The 7,634-nt window shown below is 39.7% G+C and overlaps 1 pseudogene; it reads right to left on the bottom strand.

Moving 5' to 3' along the window:
• Positions 1 to 5,402: 5,402 nt before the first annotated feature.
• Positions 5,403 to 6,089, bottom strand: LOC105610704 (sentrin-specific protease 8-like; annotated as a pseudogene).
• Positions 6,090 to 7,634: the final 1,545 nt, after the last annotated feature.

Below are 7,634 nucleotides of genomic sequence, written 5' to 3' on the forward strand. Positions count from 1 at the left end.
TCTCAAACAAATCTAGAAAATACACAAAGGGCTTCAACTTCAAGGGAACTGAAAGATGTCTTTTGCCTCTTTGTTGCATTTGGCCTTTGTCAGTGGACAAAGAAGCAGAGTTTTTCTTTTGTTGTTGTTGTTAGACTTTATCTCTGTAAAATTACTACTGAAAACGTAAACATCTGAAAAAAACATCTAAAGAAACCCACTTTTGTTTTTGTGAATGTATAGATTTTGAGTGTCTGTTTCAATTACTTAAAAATATAGTCTCTCAAGTTCCCTTTAAAAAACAAAAATAGGCAGCTTGTTTGCCATATCTTTTGTGCTGTAACTATCTGATGGATTAGAAAGTGCCCGCAACTAACACAAACAGAGATTGTTTAAACACCGTTTCAGCCAAATCTTACATAAAACCTGCCTCCCCAAGGGGTAATGATTCCAGTAGGAATGACCTTACCTTCTTCTGAACTTCCCCATGATCTTGTCTGTCTCTCAAGAAAAACCATCTTTTATTTGAACCAGAACACAGGTAACTCTGACTTAATACCCATTTCTGAGATTCATGAGAAAATTAAGGATAAATAAAAATGCATGAGTTCAGTATGCATTCTTCTTAGTCACTTAATATATATTCTCTTGCTTCTCTTAACTGAGAGGCATATATTCTAACTTAACTGTGATAACTTCTGAGAATTCAGTCATCCCTTTTACCTGCAATGAAATCTCAGGATCACAAAGTTACAGTCACACAAGATCACATAACTAGTAGGCTGAGATTTGGATCTAATTCTATCTTTAGCACTAGTAATGGTGATAGTCATTTCACTTGTGTAGGTTGAGAATGGAGGCCATATCCTGTATTCACATAACTTACTGTCGGTTCACCCAGGATCTTTGCTTAAGAAAAGAAGTGTTACAAGGGACTGAGATTTCCAGATACTAAAAAAAAAAAAAACAAACCAAAAAAAACACTAAATACTACTAAGAGAATTCTGAAAGATATACATACATCTCTGTGTTAAGCGCAGTATGTATAAATGTGAAAAGATTGCTCCATCCAGTTTACTGGAACTAAAACATAAATCTCCTCTCATCCAGCAGCTTCTTAAATCACTTGGAAAAAGATTGTTGCCATTCGCATGCTTGTTTTTGAGTGTTTCCTGTTCTTGAGTCCTATTCAGGAAACTCCACAGCATAGCACAATAAGCACAGGATTTGAAGTACACTAAGGTGCAGCGCGTCAGTCATGTATTCTATGTGTATTTTTGCATTAATTATTGTATTAGTCTTACATTATTCACCTCATCTTCAAGTGAGAATGATTGCCTCACATGGTTGTGTTGAGAATTAAATGTGATTATGTATGTAAAGTTATCTACATTCAATAAATGCAAGTTTTTTCACACTTTGTAAATTATAAAGACAGTGGTTATTAATTTGTAAGTACAGTATAAAACTCCAGTCTTTTTATTGTCAAGTAATATGTCTCTTCTTCTAGTCTAAACTACCATATCTTATATGCCCCCAGTGCCTGTTACAGTAAATATTGCAGAGGCATAATTCAATTACTACTGAATACATTTATTACCACTAGAGTTTATTCAGTACGATCTTCAAAGGGAAAAGTTTTGAGATAATGCCTCTATTGTTGCCAAAATAGTCTCTATTCCACAGTCATTTTTCTCCCACTTACTTAGACAAATCCACACTGGGGTTCCTTAGCCACTTGTTTAGAGTATGTGTATCTTAGCTTCTCAAAATTAAAGGGATTTACCTGAGATCAGGTTCCCAGAAGCAGACACAGAAAGGAGGATCATGTATTAAGAAAATACTCCAAAGAGAAACAGGGCAAATTGGACAATAGGAAATGGGGAGAATTTGGCAAGAGGAACAAGCCAAACAAGGGTAAAATTTTAAGGACAGTCTCAGCTTCACTTCAGTAAGTAGATGAGCTCTGTCTGAACTCTAGGGGAGGAACTGAGCTTTCATAGTCCTGAGTTAGTCCATCCTTGTCTTTGAGTTGCCCCTATTTGGAGGTTTGTGTGAATTGTAAACAACCATGCAATTCTAATTTCTGTGCTTTCAGGTAAAAGCAGCTCCGGTAATCAAAGGCTGTTCTATAAGAAGGTAACAGATACAAGATGGAAGAAACACAGACTGCACAGAGGCACGCAGAACAGGTAAGAAGGGTTGAGGGTGGGATTTGGGATAACGGTTTGGGCAGAGCACGGACAGAGTTCACTACCAGTCCCAAATAGACACAAGTCCGTTTTAGTGCCTGTCTTAGGTTTATCTATGGAAATTTCATCACCAAAGAGTCCTAAACAGAGTCTAAAAACAAGTCTTTCATTTTTCTTCCAAAACTCATCCTTTCAGGCAAGAGAAGACCAAACTATAAAAACAAGGGAAACTGTGGTATAGAAATTCAGGGAGCTTTCAGAAGTAGCAGACCAGAGCCATCCATTTGTTCAGTCATATAAATTAATACTAGTCTTAAGCTGCTCAGTCCCAGACTTGTTCACATAGCAACAATACTATTAATAACAACAAAATCCACACAGGTCTTGTTGGTTTGCAAAGTATGTTTCCCCTTTTATTGTCTTAACTGAGCCTCTCTCACAGCCCTTGGAATCTGTTTAAGTTAGGTACCAGTGCTTACATTTTGCAAAGAAACTCAAGGTCAGAGAGGTGATGTGATTTATTCAAGGTTACTCCACAGTAAAGTGGCAGAATTGGGTCTTATATTTATTATTTTGTCTTCAAATCTTGTCTTCTTTCCTTGTATGTATAAGTAAGCATGAACTTCAGTTCTAAACACTAGGTATAATGAAAATAACTCTATATATTACCCTGTATTTTTTTTTCCAGCTCTCAAGCCAGTCCTTATAGACTAGAGGGATAACTTCAACAAAAAAGAAATAACCTGTCTTACACATTCTTCTGAGCTTCCCAGGTAGTTGTAATGGTAAAGAACCCACCTGCCAATGCAGGAGACACAACAGATGCAAATTTGACCCCTAGGTCGGGAAGATCCCCTGGAGGATGGCATGGCCACCCACTCTAGCATTCTTGCCTGGAGAATCCCATGGACAGAGGAGCCTGACGGGCTACATTCCATAGGGTCACAGAGTCGGACACAACTGAAACAACTTACATGCATGCATATATTCTTCTATGTCCCCAGTATTTCCTCTCTCCAGACATTTGTCAGCTTCAATCAACTGATGAGCAATTACTTGCATCCCAGTTAGTCAGTAAGCTCTATGATGGCAAAACCTTGATTGGATATGTTTTCTTGACTTTTGAAACCCCACTACCTAGCTCCATACCAAGCACAGGACAGGTGTTTCTTAGGAAGCTCCTGCTGAATAAAGCAGTAGGTGAGTCCCACAGCAGAAAGGCAATAAAGTTAGCTTTTATTCATGTTTATTCATTCATCCCTAAGATTCAAGCTTGTTCCAATGTCTATCTCATATTTATCAATGGAAATTTCACCCCCCAAAATCCTCAAGGGATGAAACTTCTACTCCAAAAATCACTCTCCAAAGTCACTTCCCTTTGTTTTATGAGGACCTCATGTCCCTTTCCCTAACATTTCTCTCCATGACTCAAAGAGAGGAAGCAAGTACTTTGTTGAATGTTACAGTTTTCCTAATAAAGCTTTTTTTCTTTTTTCCTTTGGCTGCACCAAGTCTTATTTGAGGCCCTCAGGGCTTCCATCAGCATATGTGATTTTTTTTTTAAGTTATGGTATGCAGGATCTTTAGTTACATCATAGGCACTCTTATTTGCATGGGAACTCTTAGTTGCAACACGGAGGATCTAGTTACCTGACCAAGGATTGAACCCAAGCACCCTCCACTGGGAGTGCAAAGTCTTAGCCACTGGACCACAAGTTCAGTCAGTTCAGTTCAGTCGCTCAGTCGTGTCTGACTCTGCAACCCCATGAATCGCAGCACGCCAGGCCTCCCTGTCCATCCCCAACTCCTGGAGTTCACTCAGACTCATGTCCATCGAGTTGGTGATGCCATCCAGCCATCTCATCCTCTGTCGTCCCCTTTTCCTCCTGCCCCCAACCCTTCCCTGCATCAGAGTCTTTTCCAATGAGTCAACTCTTTGCATGAGGTGGCCAAAGTACTGGAGTTTCAGCTTTAGCATCATTCTTTCCAAAGAACACCGAGGACTGATCTCCTTTAGAATGGACTGGTTGGATCTCCTTGCAGTCCAAGGGACTCTCAAGAGTCTTTTCCAACACCACAGTTCAAAAGCATCAATTCTTTGGCACTCAGCTTTCTTCACAGTCCAACTCTTGCATCCATACATGACCAATGGAAAAACCATAGCCTTGACTAGACGTACCTTTGTTGGCAAAGTAATGTCTCTGCTTTTGAATATGCTATCTAGGTTGGTCATAACTTTCCAGGGAAGTCCCTTAATAGAGCTATTGTTTACCCATCTCTTTTCATACTGACAGAGGGTAAGGTCAGGAGTTAGAAAAACAGTAACTAGAAATGGGATTGTCTATGATTGAAATGGGTGATAATAGATGACTATTATTTGCTGCAACTGTCTAGCAGAATGGCTGACACAATGGTAATTCCAAGAAAAGTCTTCTTATTGAAAAGAATACTTTTTTTTAGAAGGAATAATATCTTTTTATATTGGTTTCACATTTCAAAAATTACATTGTCTGCATTTTGAATTAAGTGGAAGAGTTGAGAAAGGTCACTTTTTCTCCCTTATATCTCAAAAATAAACCGACTTTTAATAAGTTTCAGATGTAAAACATAAGGTCCACCACAGACATTTATTTCAACAAAGTTATTTAAGATACCCCCTTTCTTAAAGTGCTCCAGGAATCAGATGGGTAACTGTGGGCTAACTCTACTTTATCAAGTAATGGCAAAGATTATAGCTGGGAAAGCCTTTGCATGTTGAATGGAAGAGGTATCATAGAACTGAGTAACTTATAATACTTTGATCTTGAATCAGGTTAGGTCTTGATCTGCTTCTAGTCAGTTGATCTCTTGAAATATGTGGGCTGTGCAGTAAGTTTTTGGTTTCTCTATGATTTTTCTCTTGCTTCTATGTTTCATATAGTCTTAATTTGTTTTACAGATCAATCTTTTTTCTTTGGAATAAACCAATGTAGATAAGAGAGCCTGCAAGTGAATTAATCCATTTTGGTGCGTATTTTGAAGACATCTTCACAGAACATATTGCTCTGAAGTTAGGGTTAAACTGACACTTTCCATTAGGATAATGCAGAGGACGACATTCTCTCAGGAGAAAGTAAGCTCTCTAAGCTTTCCTCTCCCAGGCATCTTTCCTCAGGCACTGAGACTGCAGCCATCCAATATATGGGGACAGGCAGAAAGAAGAGACTTCAAAACTCAAATATATTTCAACAGCTAATTTTTAGCAAGTCTGGCAGTGAGATCCTTCCATTCTTCTCTCTTCTTTGTGATGTGTGTAGGAGTGAGTGGCTGCCATATTGATTTTGGCTGTGGTCTAGAGAAGTTCTGATGCAAGGCCTCAGCGTTACGTATCATGTACATCCCAAAGTCGTGGCTGCTTTGTTGAGCAGGGTTTTCTCTCCCACAATGGCCAGTTTGTTTTCTTTTCTGCCTGAGAAAGCCTCTAGTTTCTCTGCTACCCGCTTTGCATGGAATGAGTTACTACTACCATAAGAATCATAATGAAAAAAGCCATTTTTATTCTGTAGAGAAACCAACAAGCTCCACTGGATTCCCCCAGCTGTGTGGTTGGAGTTATCATTAATGGCCAAATATATAACTCTCTTATTGGGTAGATAGATTCAAGGGTTCAAGGAACATAGTGATCTCTGCTGGGTTGCCGGTGCACTTGATGAACTGAGTAACTTCGGGGCTGATGAAGCAGACATGGTCAAAGCAGTCATGAAATTGACTGTTGGCAAAGTACTCAAAGGCAAACCTAATATTATGGTCATTGAGTCAGCTTGGAGGATCCAGTAGTGAGACATCTGATTGCCACAGTAGACTGTCCATGTAACTCAAGACTACTGGGTCCATCTTGTACCAACCAGGGCTGCTCAGAAATTCAAGAAGCTGCTTCGGGCCTCAGCATCCCTACCAGCCTCCAAGCAGTTCTGTACTGGCCGAAAAAGCCCATTTTAATGCAAAAATATATACGCACACACATAATCCTGATAAAATGTGCTGTAAATAAATAGAAAGGGTAGATATTTCATTATCAAGACATCCAAGGATGGTTCCATACGCTTTCCTATCTAAGCTACATTAATATATATATATATTTATTTGACTGCTCCAGATCTCTGTTGCAGCACATCTCCATTGCACAATATTTATTGCAATGTGAGAACTCTTAGTTGCGGCATGCGGGATCTAGTTCCCTGACCAGGGGACCCAGACCCACTGCATCAGGAGTGCTGGGAAGTCTCTAAGCTGCATTTCAGAAGTACAGTCACTATTAAGTGGTAAGAGAAATATGAAGTGCTGTCTCTGCAACCAGAGCCTCATAGACAAATGCATTGGGAACTTTTAGAAGGTGATGATGACTGAGGTGAGTCAAAAAAAGACAACCAGAATTAGTTGGTGGGTAAAGAAGAAATTTGAGTGGAAAGATTAAGCATAATGGTAATGAGGGCAATATGTACAGTCCATTATTAATAATGGTTAGATTAACAGGACACGCTGTGGCTGGAGTTAAGATAGAGGAACTTTGCCTGGTCTGGTAGTGTTTGCAAACCATGAGAAAGAGCTTGTTCTTTGACTTGGGTGTTGTGGAAGTGAAGTTGCTCAGTCATGTCCGACTTTTTGCGACCCCGTGGACGGTAGCCCACCAGGCTCCTCCGTCCACGGGATTCTCCAGGCAAGAATACTGGAGTGGGTTGCCATTTCCTTCTCCATGGGTGGTATGGAACACTGTACCAAATAAAAAGATTTTCAGAAGGTTTGTTGGCCATGAAAATGTTAATATACCATGTCATAAATACACACACACCCATACATACACAAAATCTCTGCCCAGTGATTTAAAGATTTTCTAGTCTTATTGAAGTACAAATCATTTCCATATTGATTCACTTCTTAAGGAAAAATAAGACAAGCTAAAGAACTTGGGATAGTGCAAAATGCATTTGTTTGGCATGTTCACAGGGAAATGAGAAAGGAAAACTGAAAGTCGTTCAGTCGTGTCTGATTCTTTGAGTCCCCATGCACTAAGTCCATGGAATTCTCCATGCCAGAATACTGGAGTGAGTAGCCTTTCCCTTCTCCAGGAGATCTTCCCAACCCAGGGATCAAACCCAGGTCTCCCACATTGCAGGTGGATTCTTTATCAGCTGAGCCACAAGGGAAGCCCAGAGATGGGAAAAGTGAGGCACAGTCAAGATCTAGCCAAAATTCTCCTGAGACGGGACATGATGACAGGTGAACCAGCACAACACATGGATAATATGTATCTTAATAAGGAATTGTATCACTTCTTGAAGGAGGAGGTGTTTCAGAGGCAGGAGGGGAGATAATCACCAGTTTGCATGGAAGGGTATAATAGAAGTTCAGATTTGAATTATAGAAAGTATGCCCACTCTGTCCCCTGTGAGAAAGTGGAGAATGAGTAGCCTGATAATTGACTTG

Source organism: Ovis aries, chromosome 14 (genome assembly GCF_016772045.2).
Source record: "Ovis aries strain OAR_USU_Benz2616 breed Rambouillet chromosome 14, ARS-UI_Ramb_v3.0, whole genome shotgun sequence".
In the NCBI taxonomy this organism is placed as follows: domain Eukaryota; kingdom Metazoa; phylum Chordata; class Mammalia; order Artiodactyla; family Bovidae; genus Ovis; species Ovis aries.